This window comes from Heteronotia binoei, chromosome 18 (genome assembly GCF_032191835.1).
Source record: "Heteronotia binoei isolate CCM8104 ecotype False Entrance Well chromosome 18, APGP_CSIRO_Hbin_v1, whole genome shotgun sequence".
Taxonomy (NCBI): domain Eukaryota; kingdom Metazoa; phylum Chordata; class Lepidosauria; order Squamata; family Gekkonidae; genus Heteronotia; species Heteronotia binoei.
Window position 1 is genome coordinate 27,351,205 of NC_083240.1, and position 25,190 is coordinate 27,376,394.

At 44.7% G+C, this 25,190-nt stretch overlaps 1 protein-coding gene across 2 annotated transcripts in view; it reads left to right on the forward strand.

The window, feature by feature from the left end:
* Positions 1 to 680: 680 nt before the first annotated feature.
* Positions 681 to 25,190, forward strand: part of LOC132586770 (NADPH--cytochrome P450 reductase) — a 71,990-nt gene continuing 47,480 nt past the window's right edge. The window contains exon 1 of one of the 2 annotated variants that reach the window (XM_060258863.1): positions 681 to 873. The gene's annotated coding sequence lies outside the window, so the exon portion shown is untranslated. Of the gene's footprint in view, positions 874 to 5,599; positions 5,680 to 25,190 lie in introns of those variants that run through there. The other variant, XM_060258862.1, reaches the window with a different exon arrangement.

The following is a 25,190-nucleotide window of genomic DNA, read 5'->3' on the forward strand; positions in this document are numbered from 1 at the left end:
CCTGCCCCCAACTGGGGATTGTCAACCCTAGTCAGATGCTACAGAGTCCACTCTCCAAGGCAGCCATTTTCTTCAGAGGAAATTAGCTCTGTCATCCTGTAAACCAGTAATAATTCTAGGAGATCTCCAGGTTCTGCCTGGATATTGGGAACCCTACTTACAGGGTTGTTATGAAGGTTATAACCAGCTAATATATGATGAAGCACCCTGAACACTTGAAAGTTCTATACAAAATAATATGATTTAATGCTTTCTACAAAGCTGTCAGTGAGCTTTATGCTTTTCAGGTAGTTGACACGAAAGCCGCAGTCTTTTGCCCAAAGGCCTTTGAAAAATGCCTATTATGCTGCTAAAGCATTACTTCGAATGGGATTCTGTAATCCTTTCTTCCTAGCTAGAGGAAAGTCAGACTTCTCCCTTCAAGACAGCACACCAATCGAAAGTCTCCCTTGAGCATACACAGCATAGCACTCTATTCCTGCAGTGGCTTCTGGGAAATCTGGGAACATCATCATATTTCTGGTTTCAGAGGACCTTCCCTTTGGGAGAAAGCCAATAATGCCTGCCCTACAAAGCCCTCCTCCCTCTTCTCTCCACCCCTTTCCACAGCTGACTTTGCTACAGGTTGAACCCTGTGGGTTGACACCCAGGGATAAATAGGAAAGCTCGAGAGCAGCTGAGAGTGCATCAAGAAGCAAAGTTTCACGTACTCCTGGGGGTGGGGTGGAACCCTTAGGAGCCAGCTGGGTCTTGTGTATTTTTTTCCCTTCCTTTCTACCGCTGTGGACTTTACAACCTTGGGCAACTGAGTGATACCAGCTGGATTGTGCAAGAATTCTCTGCAACTGTAGAAAGAATTTTTTGTATCACAAGGTTAGTGCCAAGGACTTTTGTTGACCCTGCAATATTACCTTCCATTCTTGGGGGGGGGGGGAGGAGAAGGAGGAGCAAGGCTAAATTATTATAGAAAATTATCAGGAAACTTGATTTATTTATGTTACTCTCTTTGGCTTCAAATTGTGACAAAGGTCTTCTCAGTCCCTGTGGAGGGTTATTACCCAGCTCAGTGCTTTTGCTATAGGGCTAAATGGAGACAAAGGTTCTCTCGTTTGCTTCCGATGTTACATTGAGCTTAGTAAAACCAGCAAAGGTGTGTTTTCATTCATCACTGCTGTTGTGAATGGTCTCTGTTTCACTTGCAGGCATCTGAAATCTGCACAGATATATCATGGGGTGGCCCTCTAGGAGAGCTTTTAGAGCCTAATGCTTCCATCCCCCTACCCCTTGTGCCCATTTTGATATATGTACTATTGACAGGGTTGCCAACTCTAGACTGGGAAATACCTCGAGATTTGAGTGGGGTGATGTCTGGTGAGGAGAGGGACCACAGACCATAGAGTCCACCTGCCAAAGCTGCCGTTTTCTCCGGGGGAATTCAGCTTGGTTGTCTGGAGATTAATTATACTAGCAGATTTTCAGGCCCACCTGGAGGTTGGCAACCAAGCATACCAATCAAAGTCTAATGAAGTGGCTCTAGTGCAGGGGTGGCCAAACTGTGACTCGGGAGCCACATGTGGCTCTTTCACATATATTGCGTGGCTCTTGAAGCCCGCACTGCCCTGTCAGCCAGCTTGGAGAAGGCATTTGTCTCTTTAAATCACTTGTCCAAGCCAAACCAGCTGGCAGTTTGGAGAATGCATTTACAGTTAAAGTTGCTTTCTTTCTACCTCTCCCCCATCTATTTGCTTTCCTCCCTCCTTCCCTCCCTCCCTTCCTGTCCTGCAGCTCTCAAATATCTGATGTTCATGTCTTCCAGGTCTCAGACATCTGACGTTTGTGTCTTGTGGCTCTCAGACATCTGACATTTATTCTATGTGGCTCTTACATTAAGCAAGTTTGGCTCTTGTGCATGAAAGCTGAACAGAGCTATCCCCTCCCAATCTATTGAGTTTAGTGAGTATAGCCCTGTTGCATTATGAGTCTCCTACTTCTTAATGTGCCACACGGCCCCACTCATAAATGTGATTATTAACTTTTAAGTGGCTGGATTCTACCAGGTGTTCTTGCCAAGTACTCAAGTTATCAATAACTGCATCCAGTTAGATCATAACCACGTATACGCAGAAGCAGACTTCTGCAGGCTTGTACTGACAGTTCCTCTGGACTGACCTTTTAACTCAGATATAGTTGGGATAATAGCCTTATCGGCCAATTCCGTGGAAGTTTACTCAGAGATAAATCTCACCAAGTTCAGAGGAGTTCAATCCCAGGAAAGCATGCACAAGATTCCCACTCTGATTTCCCCTCAGCATATCTCAGTTTTAACACCACAAGTGTAAATCATTTGTTGTTGTTTTCTGATGTTTTTTTTTTTTGCTGCCGTAACGCCACTGAGATTAATTAGCACTATTTGCTTATTCCAGTTTGATGCTCGCACTGGCTTCTAGTTCATTATATCTCTCGTTTTGTACCTGACTCAAAAGAGCACCCCAAAGTAGGTGACCACCAAATCAGATATTCATGCCACCATTAGCTAAGCTTCTCTGGATAACATTTTTAGCATCTTTTTAAAGTTAGGTTAAATAGTAATTCAAGGATTCAGCTGCTCAAAGCTGCCTTGGTTATATCTGGTCATCTTCTTTCAACCAGTTTCCTAGAGAAAAAGGAAGATTCTTTTATTGCAGAGAACATAGAATGTTGATATGAAACCTATAGATCAGGGGTGGCCAAACTTGCTTAATGTAAGAGACACAAAGAATAAACATCAAATGTCTGAGAGCCACAAGACATGAACATAAGATGTTGGAGAGCCACAACGGAGTGAGGGGGGGGGAGAGAAGAAAGAAGGAAGGAAGGAAAGAACAAAAGAAGGCAAATAGATGGGGGAGGGAGAAGTGGAAAAAAAGCAGCTTTAACTTTAAATGCCTTCTTCAAGCTGTCAGCTTGGAAGTGATTTAGAGAAATGCCTTCTCCAAGCTGGCGGGGTGGGGGCTTCAAGAGCCACACAATATGTGTGAAAGAGCCACAGTTTGGCCACCCCTGCTATAGATGCTGTTGCCGGATCATGGTATTTGTGATCAAGAGAAGGCAGGTGGAACCAGTTACCGATCTGAGAGCTCTGGTTGGGGAAAGCATTACATTCGTACAAATAATAGTTGTCATCAAAGCAGTAGCTTCAGATGTAATGCCAGGACATTGCAATGATTGACACTGAAGGTTCAAAACCTTTTCAGATGACAAAATGCATGGTCAATTACCCAATCTAGAATTGGCTACTCTAAGGAGAAGGAAACAAGGCCAGATCTCCTGGGTTCCTTCGCATGCAAAAGATAGGTGAAGGCCAGGTGTCATTTGGAGTGAGGGAATTAAAAATGAGGGGGAATGAAAGCCCTGAAAGCTTGACAAGGACAGGAAAAAATCCTCTGAATACATCACCTTGACTTGAATGTATTTGTTACATTTCTATTAATCAAGGTAGGACTTTATATAGTATGTAACTAAAAAGAAAGCTTTACATTTATGAATTGGTGGAATAGTAAATATTGCCTTTTAAATGTCCGGCATGTATTGCCAGTATTGTCGGAGTGGCACAGCTGCTGTACTGCAGTCGAAGCTCTGCTCACGGCCTGAGTTCGATCCCAGCGGAAGCTGGGTTCAGGTAGCCGGGCTCAAGATTGACTCAGCCTTCCATCCTTCTGAGGTCAGTAAAATGAGTACCCAGCTTGCTGGGGCAAAGTGTAGATGGCTGGGGAAGGCAATGGCAAACCACCCTATTTAAAAAGTCTGCTGTGATTTTTTATTCTAAAAGATCCAAAGATGCTAACTGTTGGAGAGGGTGCGGCCATATTGGCTCATTTATCCACTGTTGGTGGGAATGTCCTGTTGTTTTGCAATTCTGGAAGAAAATCTTACTCACGATTGAACATATTATAAATCATAAGGTGCCCTTCCCCCCTGAATCAATATTGCTTAACCTATGGAATAATTCGGAAATACCAAAACATAAGAAAGAATTGGCATCTATGCTTATTTTAGCAGCGAAATTATTAATAGCTCATCAGTGGAAAGCTTCAGTTCTACCTTCTAAACGTAAATGGTTTCTTAAAATTTGGGACCTAATAGTGATGGATAAAATAGCTGGTTCTATACAAAATTCAGAAGCATTTGACAAAGGAAGCGAGAAGAATATGTTTATAGAGAAATGGTTTCCTTTTTTTGCCTATGTACAAGCTGACCAAAGTACACTTTGTAAATTACCGGATAAATATTTAGATTTTGCTTTTTACTAGATATTTACTCTGTATATCATATACAAAACAGGATGGCTTGTGTTATAGATATTGTTATTGTTATGGTTGATGCTTGTAGAATTGTGTTTTTATTAATTAATAAAAAATGTAAACTTGAAAAAAAATAAAAAAAATAAAAAGTCTGCTGTGAAAACGTTGTAATGTGACCATCATCCCAGAGTTGGAAATGACTGGTGCTTGCACAGGTGACTTAATTTGACCTTTAAAAAAAAAAAAACCTTTATTGTCCATTTTAAAGAGTACACTTTTATCACAATATTAAAAAATAAAAAAGTTGAAATAAATAAAAATTTAACCCCTCCCCCCAGTTTGGAAGTCAGCTGCTGCTTGGCGAACTGGGGTATACTATTAATGTCAATGATCTATTTTCTTTTTAAAAACTCAGTCCATGAATTTAATTCACTAAACACATTTAACCAATCAACGACAACCCAGTGTAGCAAGAGCTGTGATTTGAATGGTTCAAATCTCATCTCTGCCACAGATTAACTCTTGGTGGCCCTTGGAAAGCCTCTCAGCCTCAGTGGCCTATCTTTGACACGGGATAATAATGCTAGCCTACCATAGAGGGCTGTTGTAGGGATTATTCATGCTCTGAGCACAGAATGTGGTACACATGGTACGAATGATGGACTGAGGATTAAGGTTTTGTGCTGCTTGTCCATCAATACGGCCAAGGATTTCTTGGTTATTGCATGCTGAGTCTTTATCACAAAGTGAGAGAGAAACAGCCTGCAAGAATTAGGGGCAAACGCCGTCTCCCTCCACTTTGCCTTGCACCAGCTCTGTCGCTTAGTGCATCCTCCGACCTCAAACGGAGACAGAAATCTGGGGCTGGAAGAGCCCAGTTTTCCCTCTGCACCGGGACTCCTTTAGGTGCCTTGACGATCACAGCTTGCGACGGGGCGCTCTTCCCTCCCGGAGCCTTGCAGGGGGGGGGGGGGGGGTCAGAGTATGACCTCCCGGCGGGTCCCGACCCACCTTCTGCGCCTGTCACTGTGCCGTCTTTCTGCGCATGCGCCAGCCCTGAGATTCCGTCCCTGCAGGTAGGCGCCGTCTGGGATGTACCATTAGGCGAGGAACATGGGGGGGGGGAAAGGAAATGAGGACAGCGTAAAAAACTCCGCTCGTGCCAGGAGCGAAAAGGCCGGGATGGGACTGAAGTGGACTTGGGAACACGTCGGCGAGAGGAGGGAGGCAGGCAGGCTCGGGGACGGCCTCCTTCTCCCTCCTGCTTGTCGCTCAGTGGTACGTTCCATCCCGTTCTCTTCCCTCCTTCCCTTTCTCGCGCTCTCTCTCCCCGCGAGGCCCAGCTGGTGCTGCCGCCGGTTCCACTCTGCCAGCGGCGCTTTCGAGCGGAGGTGATCCGGTAAGTGGAGGTGCTTGGATGCCGGGGTCGGGGGGAAGAGGCCTCCTGGGTTCATCTCTGCGTGGAAGAGGGGGAGAGGGCACTGGGGGGGGGGGGGCGGGGGCGGGCTGGGGTCCCTCCATGGGTTAAAAATAAGAGGGAGGGGGTGGAGTAGAGCAGAGTGCAGCGCGGACTCCTCCTGGGTCCCCAAAGGCGATGATGGGGAGGGGCTGGGAGCGGGGGGGGGGGTGCAGTGTTCCCTCTAGGCGGAATTAGTGTGAGCTAGCTCACAGATTTTTAGCCTCCAGCTCATCCATTTTTGTCTTAGCTCAGGAAGGAAGGATGGCCCCAGAGCACAATAATCGATGCAGTAGCTCACAACTTTCATGCCAGTAGCTCACAAAGTAGAATTTTTGCTCACAAGTCTGCAGCTTAAAGGGAACATTGGTGGGGTGCAAGTCAGATTCCTGGGTTCCTTTCGCATTGGAAAGGGAAGAAGCTGATTCTGGGGAGCCGGGACTCCCAGGTTCCTGAAAACTCCCGGGTTCCTTCCTTTACCGCGACGCTTTAAACACTAAGCCGTTTTATTCCAAGATCAAGATGAATAGCTGTGCGAGTCTGTCTGTAGGAGTGGAAGAGAGCAAAAGTCCAATAGCACCTTCAACATGGGTGGCAGGTTGTGAGCTTTTGTGAATCACTGCTCTCTTCTCCGGTGCTTGCTTCTTCGTGTCTGAAGAAGTGAGCAGTGACTCACGAAAGCTCACAACCTGCTGCCACCCATGTTGTTAGCCTTGAAGCTTACTGGATGCTCACTCTTGACTACTGCAATTTATTCCATCAAGTCAGAGCTCACTTCCATCAAGTGTGCTGAAGGGCACATCTGCTAGGCAAGAAACAGGCACACAAAAAAGTGCAAGCCCCTTCGGGTTGAAAGGAGAGTGGACTGTTGGGTTCCTACTCCAGAGGAGGGAAGTTGGACTCCAGGGTTCCCTTTAGGATAGGAAAAGAGCGCTCCCAGGTTCTCATGGCCCAGGAACTAGAGGCTGTTGGGTTTCTTCAGGTCAGGGCTGGCCAAACTGCAGCTTGGAAGCCAGGTGTGGCTCTCAAAGCCCTCACTACTCCATCAGCTGATTTGGAAAAGGCGTGTCTCTTTAAATCATTTCACCGAGCCATCTGGTGGCTGGGAGAATGCATGTAAAGTTAGTTTCCTTCCTGCCTTCCTTTCTTCTCTCAAACATCTGACAGTCTTTCTATGTGGATCTTATGTTAAGTAAGTTTGACCCCCCCCCCCATGTGTTAGGTCATTCTTCTGTGAAAGGGGGGAGGTGAATATGACCTTTTAAGTGTGTGTGTGTGAAGGGCTGTCAAGTCACAGCCTCTTATGGTTTTCAAGGCAAGACACAAGCAGAGGTGTGCTGACAGAGTGACTGGGACTTTCTTGTCAAGTCTCCCATCCAAGTACAAACCAGGGCTGACATAGGTTAGCTTCCCAGATCTGACAACTTCAAGCTAGCTGGGACCATCCAGGTCAGATCTTTGGGTGCACAAAAGTTCAGATGCCTAGATTTACTGGAAGACATTTAGGGATCTCAGACAGCTAGTGAGTAGAGCTTGGACCAGTGGATTCTTGGGTGTGCAAGAATAGATACAGCCAGGACTCCTGGGTTCCTCTAATATCGACTCCTGGGCTCCCTTGGAGTTGGAAGAGAAGGATTTGTTAGACACCAAGATTATTTTCTTTTTAAAAGCACTGCATAGAGTTGATGCCTCTGCTTTGAGCAGATTAAAAAAAAGGCTTCATTGTAAATCGTCTATCAAACAGTTAAAGGTTCAAGCCTACTCTTATATGTCAAAAAGGGGGGGGGGAGGAACCTGTTGTCAAGCATTATAAATGATTCACTAAATCACTCAGAGGCACTAGCTAAGGCTTCACAAGTACAAAATCCAGGATAAACCATCCTATACATCTCCAAGGATCTCATACGAGCCATTTTGTATTCATTATGCTCTCGCTACCTGAATTAGTGCATCCAGTTCTCAAATTATAGATGTCTTTAGACCTCCTAACCACATCCTGGGTATATACTTTCTGTTGGTGATTTGATTTTAATCCCACTGTTCTAAGAAACTCAGAACAGGAACTCAGGGAAACTCTTTCCTGTTTTATCCGCACAACAACTCTGTGAAGCAAGTTAGGCTGAGAGGGAAGATCCGTCGATAGATTTGAACCACGATAGCAGAATGGGACCTCCGTGTTCCTTTGTAGAGTACCTCTGAATGCCAGATGCTGTGGGGCAAGAGCAGGGGAAGACTTTGACTCGTGCTGTGGGCCTTTGGGGCATCTGCCCACTGGGTAGCAGCATGCTAGGTTAGGCGAACTTTGGAGGATATTTTTGTATTTTTATGTGCATGTGAGTGTGTGCGTGCACCTGGAAGTCATGGTGCCCTGTGGTGACTGACCTCTACTGGGGGTCTAGAGGTTGCTGAAGAAAGCCTGCCCCTGTCCTCCCAGCTGCTGGTATTCCATAGAGATCTCCCATCCAAGTACTTGCTGGAGTTGACCCTGTTTAGCTTCTGAGATCTGATGAGATTGGGTTTGCCTGGCTATTCAGGTCAGGGCTGGGTTAGGTGAATTGATACCCTGATCCCTCAGCATTCTTCTTATGTGCTAATGAGACAGAATGACTGGCATGAGGTCATCTGGTGAACTTTTGAGACTGATTTGGTGATTGGGATTTCTGTACTCTGGGCCTACTGTCCGATAATCCAGTGACTTGTTCCATTACGGTGTATGAATTTGAAAATGTGAAGGCTCATCAGTTATTTAAATTGGGTTCTTCCCCCACCTCAGTGGTTTGAAACTGTGATCTAAGTCATAGACTGAAGTTATTTTCTGGTAATTAACATTTTATTGGAGTTTTCCAATACAAAGAACAAACAAGATTGCAAAGGAACAAGGATGTAAATAACGTTGTAAATAATATTGACTATAGCTAAGTAAGAAGTATTTATAAACAAGCAGTAAACGTATTGGACAAGAACACAACAGCCATATTATGTATTAAAAAGAAAATAAAAGATAGGAAACATAGCAAGTAGATTAACATCAAGTTATGTAAGATGCCACAATCAATGGAATTTAAAGAACATCAGTGTAAAGAGTAATGTATGCTATTACTATTATAAAGTGTACCTTCCGCAACAGTAGTATGCTCCTTGTGCAGGATGTAGACTGAAGTTATTTTGAATTAAATTAACCCACTCTGTTCCAGAACAATCTTGGAATTCAGCTGGCTAGGATTGGGATTCTGAGGATCATTCTAATATCTCAAGAGGGTCTTAAGCAATTTCCTTAGGGAAGGTTGTGGGTCTCCCTGGAATATTGCTTTGCTGGGCTCTGGAACTAACAGCTCTTTTTTGGATTTGTATGCTGTGCAAGAGGCCAGGAATAACTTAAGTTCTTTGGTAGGTGATAGAACTGGGTGCCTTGGGATTAAAAGGGAAGATAAAAAAAATAGCTACAAGAAGAAGAAGAAGAAGATGATATTGGATTTATATCCCGCCCTCTACTCCAAAGAGTCTCAGAGCGGCTCACAATCTCCTTTACCTTCCTCCCCCACAACAGACACCCTGTGAGGTGGGTGGGGCTGGAGAGGGCTCTCACAGCAGCTGCCCTTTCAAGGACAACCTCTGCCAGAGCTATGGCGGACCCAAGGCCATGCTAGCAGGTACAAGTGGAGGAGTGGGGAATCAAACCCGGTTCTCCCAGATAAGAGTCCGCACACTTAACCACTACACCAAACTGGCTCTCCAGTGTGGGGTCTCAGAATAGGTTTGGGGGTGGATAAGAACCTCCATGGGGAGGGAAGGATGCATGGTACAGCCTGATCTTGTTGGACCTCAGAAGCTAAGCAGGGTCAGCCCTGGTTAGTACTTGGATGGGAGACCTCCAGGGAAGACTGCAGAGGAAGGCAATGGTAAACTGCCTCTGCTTCTCAGTTGTCTTGAAAGCCCCTTGCTGGAGTCACCATAAGTTGACTGCGATTTGAAGACACTTTACCCACAAACCCATGAACCTCTAGTACTTGGATTCTTTGTTCTTGAAAGGTAGAGGCCTGGAATATCAAGGTAGTGTGTCTCTTAATGAAGCTTGGGTACCAAAGAGAGTAGGAAACAGCCAGTATTTTGTAAGAGCCAGGGGATTTTGCATATGAGGAGATGACTAATAGAGGCTCAAAGTTTCTAAAAGTCACTTTGAGCCCAACAGACATGGGAGATTCTAGGATGTTGAAAGCCTCTGTAATATTATGGAGTGTATTGCACTAAGGCTGAAAAGACTGGGTTCAGATCTCCTGTCAGCTCCTCACTGGGTGTCCTGGGGCCAGTCTCCTGCCCTCAAGCCTAACCAACCTTGCTTAATGAATAGAGAGATAATTGCAAGTTTCTGAAGGGTGGCCATTGGGTGTGCAGCTCTGGGATTCTGGAGGGAATGGGTTTTTTGTGGATCGGTGACTTGGCGTTCATGCCTCTTTTGGGAGTTGGGCACATGCAAATGGGAACATAGCTGACCTGGTGCCCCTTGACATCTTGGTGGCTTTTAGATATGAGAATCAGGATCCTTCTGGATGTGATGGGGCTGGGGACACTGTCTTATGGTGATTCTGCACCTACTTGACTGCTTGGCACCAGAGGGTGGCATTGGGTGACTTCTGCTCTGCTCAGTGGGCACAGCAGTTGCTCCCTGTGGGCACTTACGTTCTTCAGTTGTATTTCCGAAGGCCAGGATGTCATGTTCTGTTTTCCAGATTTCAGCCACTTGCACTGCAGTTTGGGAAATTTATGAAACAGCATGGGAAATATATGCAACAGCATGAGAAAACACTTATTGTTTCCTTTCTGCTCTAAAATGCAAAAGAGAAAAAAAAACTTTAGGGGAGGCGATGGCTCAGAAGCAGAGAACCTGCTTTACATGCAGAAAGCCCCAGGTTCAATCCCCTGCCTCTCTAGTTGAAAGGACCAGGTAGGGGTTCATGTGAAAGACATCTACCTGAGACCCCGGAGAGCTACTGCCAGTCAGAAAAGACAATAATGACTTTGATGGACCAAAGGTCTGATGTTCGTGTGTTCTGCAAGACTTCTGTTCATGATGGGGTGTGTGTGTGGGTGAGATTTGATGCTGGAGTACAGAAATAGTAGTTGGCTAATAAACCACACCACTGTTTGTGGACACCTCTGCTCAAACTTGCTTAAGGCAGGTAAATGGCTTTGACTGTTTTTTTTTTTTACCACCTTATTGGGTAACTGACACCAGATTCAGTAGCTCTCCCCCTCCCTTCCAGTATGACTCAAATGGGGAATCTTGCCTCCAAGCAAGGTTTTAACTATGGTGATTTTTTATTAAGTGAGGAACAGCGCAATCTTGTGTGTATGATGATGATATTATGACTTGTTGACAGTGGTAGGAAGGTCTCCTGAGTTGCATCCAGATGTTCCGATAAGCTGGAATTTGTGCAATGAACTGATTAGTCTACCAAATGCCAAGGAGGTAGTCCCTGTTTATCTGCTTTTTTGGTGTCTTTTCCACCTCCCAGCAAGCAGAGCATCCTCCCTAGACAGCAGCCTCTGTTGCCAGGCAGTCACTGGGGAGGGGGATGCTGCTCACAAACCAGTTTGTTGTTTTAATACATTGAAACAAACCATAGTGTTAGTTGGGTACCAGTGATTGTTTGGTCCAGCTGTGTTTGGATGAGGAAGCTGTCCAGGGGCTGATCAAACCAAGACATCTCACAAATGCAGCCTTCATGTTCCCATGCTGCCTGGGGACCATTCCTGCAGTGCCCACAAATTCAAAGCTCACTATCTTAAGAATCCTCCATCACCTTTCTGTTTGTGATGCACTATTGTCTAGCTAGTGGTTCTCATTTTTTCCTGTCTTACATCCCATTAATCACGCCAGCAAAATACCTGTGGTAGAAACAAAAAGCCCACTTTTTCCAAGAAGGGACATTTACATGTTGACAGACACTCTGGCCCCTTTCAGACAGCCTTTGTAATCTGTTTTGGTAGCTTGTTGCTTACAGATTTTTGTGTCATTTCAGACTCAACCATTCTAGCAACTGTCTTGAAATGGATTTTATTTACCTTTTCATACAATGCTGGTAGCGTCCGGTTAGCAAAGTGTGGTTGAGCTGTTGTTGAGGTAAACTGCTTTCTTCCATTTTCGCTCTTCTCTGCGCTTCTGAATCACTGCTGTGTGCTATTTAAAATGTCTGCAGAACTTCCAGTGGCACTGTGTGATCTTCCTCAGTTGTTTTTAAAGTTCTATGTTGGATGCTATACCACTAGACCAATATAGCCTTGGCACCTCTATATTGGTCTAGCGTTATAGCGCTCAACTTAGAGCGTTAAAATTTTTTTGAGGAAGATCATGCAGTGAAAATGGCAGGGGGGGGGAAGTGCAGTGCTGTATGAAATGACTTCAGAAATGGATCATTAATGGAATAACATTTGCTATATTTCCGTCCCTTTGTTGCTTTACTTGGGACTGGGCAAACAATGGATAACATTCGGGTTAGAGTGGTAATGTGAAAGGGGCCTCTATTATTTACATTATTCTGAGTAAGTTTTATAGGGATACAAATTTCAATAGTATTTCTGGAAGAATAAATTTTATTGCTGTGCCTTTAAGACAAAAGCAAATAAAATTATTTCCATTTGTAGTTGAAAATTGTAATAGTACTGTTGAGTATAATTTTTAATTATTATTGGGATGAGGCAAAACAATCTGGGGCAAATAAGCCCAGCAGGAACTGGCGGATCAAAGGAACCTGCTGGTGAATGGGGAGAAAGGGAGAAGGGGTAGATTAAGAGAAATATGAGTGTCCAAGTTTGGTGCTAGCATGCCACAAAGGTCACAGACAGAAAATCCATGGCAGGTAGCATTGGCAGGAGAGAGTCAGTCATGCTTGTAGGTGAACATGAGATTGAGGGAGAATGTATAATTAGGAAATTGTTATGTATCCTGATACTCTAAGCTGTGGAGTCTTGTGAGCAAAAATTCTGCTGTGTGAGCTACTGGCATTAAAGTTGTGAGCTAGTGATTTGGCTGCTGCATAAATTAGTTTGCTCTGGGGCCATTCGTCCTGAGCTAAAACAAAAATGTATGAGCCAGAGACTAAAACTGTGAGCTAGCTCACACTAACTGAGCTTAGAGGGAATGCTGCATCCCACCTAGATTACTTCTGTGTCTCATTGGTGGTACATGTACCACTACTTGTTAACCACTAATCTGGTTGACTTCTGCTGGGGTGAGTAAGGATTGGACACTCTGCAACAAAGGACAGACTCTGGAAGAATAGTCAAGTCACTTGTTTATCGAGTCTTATTTATTGTGTGATCCCTGATTGGCTTGACTGGAATCATTTAGGTAAAGGATGAGAGTTGAAGTGGCAGAGAATGTAGAGCGCAACAATGTACGTGAACATATGAAGCTGCCTTATACTGAATCAGACCTTTGGTCCATCAAAGTCAGTATTGTCTTCTCAGACTGGCAGCGGCTCTCCAGGGTCTCAAGCTGAGGCTTTTCACACCTGTTTGCCTGGACCCTTTTTTGGAGATGCCAGGGATTGAACCTGGGACCTTCTGCTTCCCAAGCAGATGCTCTACCACTGAGCCACCGTCCCTCCCCAAAAGCAGGTACTGATTAAACAGCAGAGCTGGGAAAGAGAACACGTAAAAGGGGCCTGGGGGGGAGCATGATGTGTTCCCCCAAATGTTTGTGAAGTGGCAATTTGGCAAAGCTGTGGGTATGTTATATGTAATGTCGGATGGGCCTCCGTTGGCCTGGATTTGGTGTTATATTCCATTGTACATCTTGATGGTAGTCAAATGAAAACCTGCCATTACCAATCTTGTGCGATTTATCTGTTGCTAGGCTGTATCGTTAAAGGCAGCTGTTGTGGTTAATCTAGGCTTTGTGTTGCTCCCCTTTGCTGTAGCAATTTTGGCAAAATGGCTGTATGGGCCTTCTATTTCTCTGTAACATACAGATGCGAATAACGACTTAGCTGTGCATGCGGAAATTGTAATGTGGAAACTGGAAATTCTATTGTGTGGGCAAAATGGAAGTGGACTTCTTATTTATTTTCAGGGTTTTGACATGACCCCAAGGAAGTGATCAACTTGGAGCCCTGGGGCCTGAATCCCATGGTAAATTTCAGTAATAAAAGACATTTCCATCAGCAGAACAGGATTTCCTCACCTACCCCCACCCCACTGCAGCCTCAAATAATCTCTGAAATGTTGCTGTTCTTCAAGATGGGGGACACCACCCTTTCTTGGAATGGCATGAGGAGAGAATTGTGGGGGAAGAACGAGCAAAAATCCCTCCCCTTCTATTAGTGGAAATTCAAGCTTGTGGAAAGCTTTAAACCCCCTCCCTCCCTCTGTAATTTTACATTTGCCATGATTTCTTAGCAGAGGCCTTTGTTCAGAGGCCTTATTGAATTGGAGCGCCAATTGATGATCTAGGAAAAACTGAGCAGTTTCTGTTTGTCGCCTTGGAAAGTTGCCTTGGGCTGTAATGGATTCTCTGGAAACCCTGATGTTGAAAAGTCTTCATTCTCTGGTACTAGAAATGTATAAAAGTTTCCCTCAGTGTTACGTAATGATCATATTGCCTCTGTCTCGCCATGATTCACATGGACTTAATTGAGATTTCCTGGGGAGGTGTGAGTGTGAACAGCTCTTCCCTTCCCTACCTAGGTTGTGTGTGCATCTTGATTACTGAACCATGAAAAAGAATCAAGATAAGGAGTCTTTCAGCCCATCCCCCCTCACTACCACAGAAGCACTTCCTGGTGCTTCATCCTCTTCCATTCCATCTGCCAAAGCTAGTGAATGAACGACCTATGTCTAAGAGTGTTTTTCTTGGGAGTAAGTTCCATTGAATAGATGTGAGTGAGATTTTGAATAGACATCCTCAGGATCACCTTGTGAGAGAGCTGCTGCTCCAGTCTTTCAGCTTCCTTGTGAAGAAATTGGAGATTGCCCCAGAGGTGTCTACAGTGATGTGGGTGTTCTGGAAAAAAGAGTCTAAAAATGTTCTGGAAAATTCTCTGGATGCCCTTAATAGGGTGTGATCTGGCTTACCATAGCCCAGACTAGACTGATGATTTTGGAAGCTAAATAGGGTTGGCTGTAGTTATTATTTGGATGGGAGGCCATAAAGGAAGTCCAGGGTTATGATGCAGAGGCAGGGAAAGACAAACCATACCTATCTACGGGACCATATATCCCCCAGAGAGCACTGCGATCAGGGACAAAAAATCTGTTGTCTGCCCCTGGCCCAAAAGAAGCCAGGCTGTGTATGACGAGATCCAGGGCTTTTTCGGTGGCAGCACCAGAACTTTGGAACACCCTTCCAGAAGCCATAAGGGCCCTGCGGAATTTGTCTGCGTTCGGCAGGGCCTGTAAGACCGAATTGTTTAAACAGGCTTTTGCGGTTGATTAGAAAAGGGCTGCCACCGGACATCTTACAGAATGCTGGCGATCATAGTCAAGAATTCAATACCGCCTATACTGTACTGAAATAGCGCTATAGAATGATTTTAAAGCTGATATACGTAAATTATGGTTTTATATGTTTTATTCGAATGATTGTATTTTATGATGTTGTAAGCCGCCCTGAGTCTGCTTGCGGAGAGGGCGGGATATAAATTGAAAGTAATAAATAAATAAATAATAAATAAATGGACATCTTTTGCCTTGAAAACCCTCAGGGGTGTCAAACATATGGCCCAGGGGCCGAATCAGGCCCTCAGAAAGTTCCTATCAGGCCCCTGAGCAACTGACTGTCATCTGCTTCCTTCTTCCTCTCTCTTGCTTCCTTCTGCAGAACAGCTTGCTTTACCAGGCTCTCTCAATCACACAGCAGAGTTACTGAGCCAAACCTCTCTTCCTTCTATTGACTGAGATTCCTCCCCCTCCTGGCTCCCTGGGGAAGGAAGGAAAAAGCCAGAGCTTCCTTTGTCCAGATCCCTGGATCCCATGTGGGAGATACAAAGAAAACACCTTTAAGACCAACGAGTACTAACGTTTTAAGCATGTTTTATTTTAAGGTTTTTTTTAAAAAAAATATTTAATTGCGTTTGTGTCCTTTATAAAATTTATATCTCTGCTACCTGATCTTAAATAGGTACAAACACAATCTGATCTGACATGGCCCGGCCCAACAAGGTCTCATGTATGTCAGATCTGGCCCTCATAACCAGGTTGGCCAACGGTAGCTCTCCAGATGTTTTTTTGCCTACAACTCCCATCAACCCCAGCCATTGGCCATGCTGGCTGGGGCTGATAGGAGTTGTAGGGAAAAAACATCTGGAGAGCTACCGTTGGCCACCCCTGCTCATAACAAATGTGTTCGACACCCCTACCCTACATGGTTGCCATAAGTCAGCTGTGACTTGATGGCATTTTCCACCACATAACAAATACTTGAACTATGATATTGGATGAGGGGGGAAATCACCACAAATCAATGGCAATTTAAACGCGACATTCAAACAAATTCAAAGCTTTATATGGAACTGAATTTTTATTGGCGTAATATTAGTAAGATGATATTGTCTGTACTTCACGTAGCACTGTTTAAATTTAAGGGGGAAAGGGATATAATTAAAGAGTATTATTATTATTAAAACTGTGTAATAAGCTGTGGGTTTGGATGGACACTTGTCTATTTCAGCAGAGTTCATCTGTCTTCAGTGGAGGTCACTGGGTTACCACAGTTTCACAGTGGCTTTCTACAGCATCAGTTATGTTACTAGTGAATTCCATATTGGATTTATGGTGGTTTACTCCAGTTCTGAGAAGGATGGGGGGGGCTACTACGAGTTAATACCGGGAGGCAGATATTGCTGTCTGATCAGCCACTTTTAATCCGGTATGAAACAGCAGTGACAACTGATTATACTGTGTGTCTGAACAGCCTCATAAAGTCTTTAGTGATGGGAATTTTTTCCACGGGAAATAATAAAGCACCAGAAAATTTTCCCTCCCCATCTCTCTGGGATGTCTTAGCAGCCTATTAGGCCAGCTTCCCCCACCCTTGAGAGAGATGGGAGGAGGGGGGAGCATTAGACTGTTGATCTCCCTTGCCAGTGTGATGCTCTGCTTTCTTTCCCCAGCATCCTTTCCAGCATCCTCCCCAGAAGACCGTCCCACAGACAGCTGTCATATTGCAGTTCCACATTTTCTGACAGTACAGACTCCTTGGGGGAGTGAAGAATGTTCTTGTCCGACAAAGAGCTGTACGCCATTAACCCCCCTCCCTTCAAAAAATGGGAAATGGCCCACAATAGTGCTTTTCAGGAAGGAAGGAAGGAAATATTTGCAATTACCCCGAGTTTTATCATGCACAGGTTGTCTTTTTTTCCAATAAATAGTAATTATTATTTTTTAAATTCCTTAAATTTCCCTTTTATTCTTAAAGCAGTAAATATATTTATTTTACCTCTTTATTTAAAGAATCTGACAAATACATTTTTATTATGCTTTGAGGAGTTCAGGAGCTTCAGTAGAAAAACAAAAGTGTACAGGTACAAGAAAGTATATCGGGAACAACAAAAAAATCATGTGAACCCATAAAACGAAGTAAAGTGTAACTATATTCAATATACTATTAATGTGTAAGTACACTTGTCAGTACAGAAGATTAAACAATATCATTATAGAAATATGAGAAATATATATAAAAAGGTTAACATGCGTGACATGATAAAGGGAGAAAAAAGCCGCTGGTATTCATATATAAGGTTGCACTGATTTCTATCACTTATTTCTACCCAAAGGTGCCCATACTCAGTATTGGTGATTTCTGCCACCAAATGAATACATAACATTTAAAAAAGGCCTGGTCCTTGAATCTCCTGAAACATCTCCTGTTTCTTGGGTTTTATGTGTTGTCCAAACAGTTCCAGTGCCTGCTCTGTTTTATGCTGCTGTTGGGTCTTGTTGGATTGGCTTTTTGTTGTACATTTAATAGTATTTCTTACTTGCCTTGAAAACCCTTTCAATGGAGAGGCAGGTTCAAAAAAATGTTTTAGATTGTTCACGTTTGCACTCCGTCATTTACTGCAAGGAATTAAAAGTTATGAAATGCTTCTTTTCAAAAACAAGAAGTGTGATGTGTTTTAGAGGAATCTCTTGTGTTTTGTACGTCAATTACGCGAGCCTGGGAGATACTCAGCCTCAACCACTTCCTGTCCCACATGCAGTGATTTCATTAGACCTGGTTTTCGTCTGAACTCTGCGATCCTCCCTGCAAGCTGGCATTTCCAATTAAGGTTTAATTCTAGTGGGCATCTCCTTCAGGGCACAAAACCACATCACGGTTGGTGATCTAGAGCAATGGTAAAGATCTTCATTTTGATGGCTGCGTGTGGTGGAGGCAGAGGGAGCATGTGAGCCTGAGGGATCCCCAATGCCTGCTTGCGTAATGGCAGTGTGTGTCTCTTTGGTCACTGTGTTCAAATCACAACACCACGGCAAGCCCAGCTTGTGATTATAGTTGCCTAACCTACCTCACAGGCTCGTTGTGAGGATAAAAAGGAGACGGCGGGGAATGTTGTAAATTGATACAATCTTCATTGTTTTCTCTCTCTTCCATGTGGGTCCCTGCTGGGAGAAAAGAGAAATGTCAGTGAAGCAAATAAAGTTCCGAAATTAAAATATGTCACTGCATTCTATGTGAAGGGATCAGACAAACAGGGAGGTTTGTGTGCTGTTGCTCTCTTTTCTTTGGGTGGCATCCCTGAGGCTAAAGATGCCGATGTCTGAAGATGGGTACCTTAAGAAACTGAGAGTTGTTTGTTCTCTTTTCTTACTGTCTGGGAACAGGGGTGCTGGGAACACTGTCTGGGAGCAGAATCCTGAGTTGGGGGTGGGGGGGGGAGAATAAGCCTTAGTTTGTTTTAAGTTCTCACATTTGGATGTCATGACAAATCAGAACCATGTGAGGTAAGGTTTCCAGTTGAGGGTTGGGAAATACCTAGATATTTTAGGGTTGGAGCCTGAGGAGGCCAAGGTTTCAGGAGGGGAGGGATTTCAGTGGAGCAGAATGCCATAGAGTCTGCCTTCCAAAGTGGCCATTTCTCCAGGCAAACAGATCTCTGTTGCTGGGAGATCAGTTGTAATCCCAAGAGATCTCCAGCTGCCACCTGAAAGTTGGCATACATATAAGGCTGAGGTACAAGTCCCCCCAGTACAGCAAGTTCTATGATTTTTGTCCAGTGTCTAAATTGAGCCTGTGTCTTCACTTTCCACTTCCAACCTCTGGGAAGGTCCTCTTACCGCTTGCTTTGGTGCATATTTGGAAGAGACGTTGCTTAAAACAGCAGACATTCCTCAGGCTTTTCAGAGCCCCTTTCCCTGCCCACCCCCCCCCCCCCCCACTTTATAGTCTTTCTTCCAAAAGGCAATTACCCATTGGGAACATTTGCAGGTCCAAGAATGTGTTCTCACTTTTCGCCAGCTGCCTTGGATGAACTTTGCCTCCGGCAGGAGGTGAGGGGGAAAGGAAGCATAGTTTGTTTTTTAAAAGGACTTTTGAACAGAGAGAGTCCAAGTGAATAGCTCTTGTGTAAGTTTTTTCAGCCAGAAGTTAACTTGATAGCAGGCTTAAGGTAATCTTTGAATAAAAAACATTGTGGTGAGAGGCGGATTGTCTGAGCACTCAGTTAAAGAGTGTGCTGTTTTTGGTGTGAAAGAAAGACACAAAACAATGTGCTTTTTTTTTTTTTTCAAACCTGGAACTTATGGTTATGAAACACTCTGCCCTGTCAATGTGCATGCAATGTGAGTCATTCTGGATGTTTTGCCTTCTGGCTTCCTGGCTACATGTGTTTGGAACCCCTTTTTTCAAGCTGTATCTTAGTTCTCACAGCTTCCGCTGAAACCATTTACCATCTGTAAAGCAAAAGCAAAAGAGGCATTTAAAAGGCAGGTAACTTTTGGGTTCAGACCATCTTTGTGAATGAGACTGTAAATCTTTGTGGGCTGGCATGGAGTTGTGTGGGGGCACCAACATGGCACCTGTGGGCACCACTGACACCTTTCTGGGTACCTGCCAAGTGTTTTTAGAAAGTAGGTGGGGCCAGTGTGGGGCTTTTGCCCAGCAAGACTTCTGATTGGCGGTGCAGCTGTTTAAAAAAACATTCCTTTGGCAAAATCTGCCACTGCAGCACAAAGATTTTCACTGTGCAACTGAAGGTAAGCTGCGGCAGCCATTTTGTGGCTGCTCCCACCACGCTGGATCGGAATTCCAAAGGTTTCTGCAGACTCGAAAAGGTTGGGGACCACTGTTTTGTGGGTCTTCCTCCTCCAGTTGTGAATACACTGGACTCTTGGTCTAGCCCTCTGTAGATGTTGCATGTTTCAGGAATGGGATAAGAGCAGTCTCTGAAACCTATGAATAGGGCAACACATGGATTATCCTTGTGGGTTCCCAAGGGGCGGGGGCCCTTGTCAGCATGAACAAAAGTTGCTCTGCATAAAAATTCACATTTTGCCCTGTTCACATGATACAGTGATTGCACTCCTAAAATGTACGGCTAGCGGACTCCAGCGCCCTGTGACTGGAATGCTTGTGTAAAATCTGGAGAGCGTTTAGGGCAGGGGTGTCAAACTCATTTGTTATGAGGGCTGAATCTGACATAAATGAGATCTTGTCTGGCTGGGCCATGTTGGACTGGGCCATGTGTGTACATATAAGATTAGGTAGCAGAGATATAAGCCCTTTAAAGGACACAGACAAACACAATTTTATATATATATACACACACACACACGCATATATATATATATATATATATATATATATATATATATATATAAATAAAACTTAAAACATGCTTAAAACATTAGCACTCATTGGTCTTAAAGGTGCTTTTTTTTGTATTTCTCCCATGGGATCCAGAGAACAGGGCGAAGGAAGCTCTGACTTTCCTTCCCCAGGAGATCAGGAGGGGGAGGAGTCTCAACCAATAGAAGGATTTGCTTCAGTAGCTCTGCTGTGCGATTGAGAGAGCTTGGCAAACCAAGCTATTCCTCCTCTCTTCCTCCCCAAGGGAGGAACCTCAGCCAATGGAGAAAATAGAGGTTTTGCTCTGCAGCTTCTATGCAATTGACCAAACCTGGCAAAGCTAGCTGTGATGCAGAAGAAAGCCAGAGAGTGGGAGAAGGAAGCAGATGACAGCCAGTTGCTCGGGAGCCTCGTAGAAGCCCTCCAGGGCCTGATTCAGCCCTCTGGCTGCATGTTTGACACCCCTGGCTTAGGGCCTCTTGTTCGGTGACAGATCTGTGTCTTAATGGTGGGCACCTGCCTTTTATGCAGAAGCTCACAGATACGATCTTTGGCCTCTCCAGTTGAAGGGCCCCAACTGGATCTCTGTTCTCCACCTGAGACTTCGAAGTGCTGCTGCCAATCAAAGGTGAGGTAAAATGGACCAAGGGTCTGACTCAGTGTAGTTTTGTGTATTCATAAGCAGGCTAGGAGTCCCCAGTTTGTGTTTTGCTCCCTTACACTCAGCCAGTCATCTTAGGCCAGCCTGTCTTTTTCTCTCCATCTCAACTACCTATTCTCTTAATTTGCATTATTATTAATAATAATAATTATTATTATTATTAATGATAAATTGCCCTTCCCTGAATGGCTCAGATCAATGCATAACAGGTTAAGAGTCCTCCCATTATTATTATTATTAATAATAATAATAAAACTGCTGTTCCCTGAATAGCTCAGGTCAGTGTCTAACAGGTTGAGTCCTACCTTAGGACTCTTGTGAGGATTGTACACAAAGCCCTTTGGACATTTGGAAAGCAGGCAATTATTGAATTACATTGCCATGCTTATAAATGTTAATGCATACTACATGATTCATCTATTTTTACACACCGTCACCTGTCCTGCCCTTTCAGAATAAACATGGCTGGTGCCACAGAGCATGCCCATTGTGCATGTGCAAGCAAAAGGGCGGCTCTCTGCCCCAAGGGGAATGCAGCCTACTGTGGGAGAGCAGAATGTGATCACGTGTATATAGGCTTAGTTTCAGCTGGGAATGGATGAACCCTGGCAAGTTGTTTCTGTGACAGAACCTTGGTTGCAGAGTTACCCAGTCAATTGCTATGCAGTGCCAGGGTAGGTCTTGCAGGTAGGAAGATGACCCTGGTGCACTTCTGTCCATTTTCGAAACATAAGCAGGGAGCTGGATTCAGATGAACCGTTCCTTGTAGCATGAAGTGATTGTGCTGGGCAGAACTCACAATCATAACGGGCAGGACCTGTTCTGTTTGCTCTTGCCAGCCACCTCTGCCCATCTTGCTTGATTTTCGCATCATGTTTTTTTCTCTAGGTGGATCCGATTATTTATTATTATCAAGCCTGCTTCTCTGACCAATAGGTCGTGTGTGGGGTAAGAATAGGAGAAAACACTGCCACCCCTAGTTTACGGACCTGGATGGCAAAGGAAAGATTAGATTCCAGATGCCGCAAGTGTTACAGTTTACCATCTCAGAACTGAGTACAAGGTCACACTGAGGTCCATCCAGTCTAGGGGTCCCTAAGCTTTATGAGCCTGTGGGCAGCTGTGGAATTCTGGCACAGAATGGTGGGCAGAACCACAAAATGGCTACCACAGGAGGCAGGGCCACAGACACAAGTGCGGAGGAGAAGAGGTGTGATTTATATTTTAAAAACATGCTGGGAAGGAGAAATGAGAGAGAATACAAACAACACTGTGTTGGCGGCTTAAGCTGAAACATTATTTAAATCTACCTGACCAATTGAATCTCCATTGGCCATTCAGAAGCCCCTTTGGGCAAGTGCCCCAGCTAGTTTCATCCGCTTTCTAAAAACACCTGGTGGGTGCCAGGAAAGGTGTTGGAGGGCACCATGTTGGGGCCCTTGGCTGGTCCAGTTGTTGTTACCAACAATAGACAGTCTGGACCAGGCAGTGGCAGCGACAGCCCACCTCCTATTGTGTTCCCGCCCCCCAAATATCTGGCGTTTTGAGGTAGACCATCTCTGAACGTGGCATTTCCATTTCCATCTCCTGGCTAAGCACCACCTGAACATGGAGCTTCCATTTATTTATTCTGACTCATAAACACCTGAGCATGAAAGTTTCATTCTGCCTGAGTAATAACTACCTGTGGCCCACATATGTTTTAATCTTCTAAAAATCCAGCCATAAGCCTATCCACTGAGTCCCTGTTGGGTAGGTTCCTGAAATGACTTGCAACACTGGTTTGTGAGATGAGCTTAATGCTGGAAATTATTTCGACTGTCTTCTGGTGCGTGCTGATCAGGTTAGGGCTGATTTGTAAGGTGAATAAGAAACACCTGTTTGTAAAGTGAGAGGCACATACCGCTCTGGGTGGGGACTGTGAGAGGGAGAAATCAATATTGATTCTCTGAGGATACAAGATGTGCCAGCCAGCATCAAGAATGGTGGGCTGTTGGTGGGAGGAAGTGCCCTCAAACAAAGAGTTTTCTTTTTCAATGTAGGAGTGAGCGAATTTGTGTATCTGGAATTTATGGATCCACCATTGGGGTTGAGACCAAACCTCAAACCAGTGGTGCCATGGTCTTGGAAGATGACCCTCCCCAGGTTTTCCCCTTCATAATAGCCTAGATTGGTTTTGTTTGTTTATTTACTTAGCATACTGATGCTACTATGGAGTTGGCCCAATCTGGAAACCCCATATTCTTTGTGGATGTCCCCCTTTCTCTGCCCTATGGAGAGCTGCATGATGGTGAAGTTTGCTCTGGGAGGGAAGGGAATAAGTAACTTTTTTTGTAGCAGGAACCCTTTAACCCTCCTCTTGGAGTTTACTTTGCACCAAGAGCCCTGTAAGCTCTTGGAGGATTGGCTACATCAGGGGTATGTGGCCTAATATGCAAAGGAGTTCCTGATAAATAAAAAGCCCCAAGGAAATTTATACATAACCCCCAGATTTCCCTCTTTGGGCTTCTGTGTACTCTGAAGAACCAGTCTCCTTGCTGAGTTTCTCTCTTCCTCCCTTTCTTTTTTACTGACTGTCAGCTGCTCTGTTCTGTACTCCTGGTGCATGCTCAGTCCTCACTTAACTTTTACAGACCAGTATTTTTCTGCATAACTGGGGAGTTCTTCGCTAAGTATATTGAAACCCCTTCCTTGTCAATAGGTGTAGCCTGTATTTATGGCTTTTATGACTTAGCTTGTTAGCCTGTGGTAGTGTTAATGTCTCAAATGGGTGGTACTTTTTCATATGGACTTCTAGGCAGCGCTTGATATCATACAGCTTCATTTCGCAGGCCAGAATCAGAGATGGGCCTCGGAGACCCTTCCTTGAGTTGTTGACTGCAAAGCAAACATTGCGTGCGACGCTTTCTGCCTGTTGGCCTGGTCCCGGGTCTCGTGGGAGATGACCACATTTGACTCCCAAGCTTGAAGTAGTTCCTGTAAGATAAGCCTCGATTATGTTGCACAAAGATTACGCAAGCCCTGCTTGTGTAACGTTGGCAGCTGGCATGCCAGCACAATGTAATGCAAACAAGGGGCAAGACAGAGGCAGTTGAACTGGAAGCTTGACTTCTGCTGTCCTGTTGAGGAGCCATGGACTCAGGATAGGTTTCCATTGGGCCAGGCTCACTTTGCATGACAGGGGACCCTCAAGGACCTGTGAGGGCATCTCACTTCCCCCTGTATCCCTCTCCTGCGCTATTCCCTCTTTCCCTCCTCCTGGCAACCCTCATATCTTCTCCTACTCGGCCATGAATCAACCTACCTTTTATCTGCCTCCCAACTCCAGCTATATTCATTATTTTACTTACTTCATTTATACCCCATGTTTCTCTACAGTAAGGACAAAAGCAATCCTCCATTCTCCTCTTCTCCTTTTTATCCACACAATAACCCTGTGAGGTAGTTAGACTGACAGTATGTGATTGCTCCAAAATCACCCAGTGAGCTTCCACAGCACAATGGGATCTCGAATCTGGGTGTCCTATTCTGAAGCTACGCTACACTGGATTTCCATAGGGTGGCAGCTGGGGTCTGTGACAGGTGTTTTGATCGAATAGTGACTTGTCCAGCTGGTGTGAAGTTTTTGGACATCACAACTGTCTAGATCGGTTGAAGAAGAGGAAGATGATATTGGATTTGTATCCCTCCCCTTCACTCTGAGTCTCAGAGCATTTGGTGTAATGCTCTGAGCAGCTCACAATCTCCTTTACCTTCCTTCCCCACAACAGACGCCCTGTGAGGTAGATGGGGCTGAGAGAGCTCTCCCAGAAGCTTTGCAAGAAGGACAGCTCTGCGAGAGCTATGGCTGACCCAAGGCCATTCCAGCAGGTGCAAGTGGAGGAGTGGGGAATCAAACCCGGTTCTCCCAGAAAACAGTCTGCGCACTTAACCACTACACCAGACTGGTTGATTAGATAGTGCTGGGAAGGAGTCAGCAGTCATGGTGCATGTTGGCACCAACAACATTGG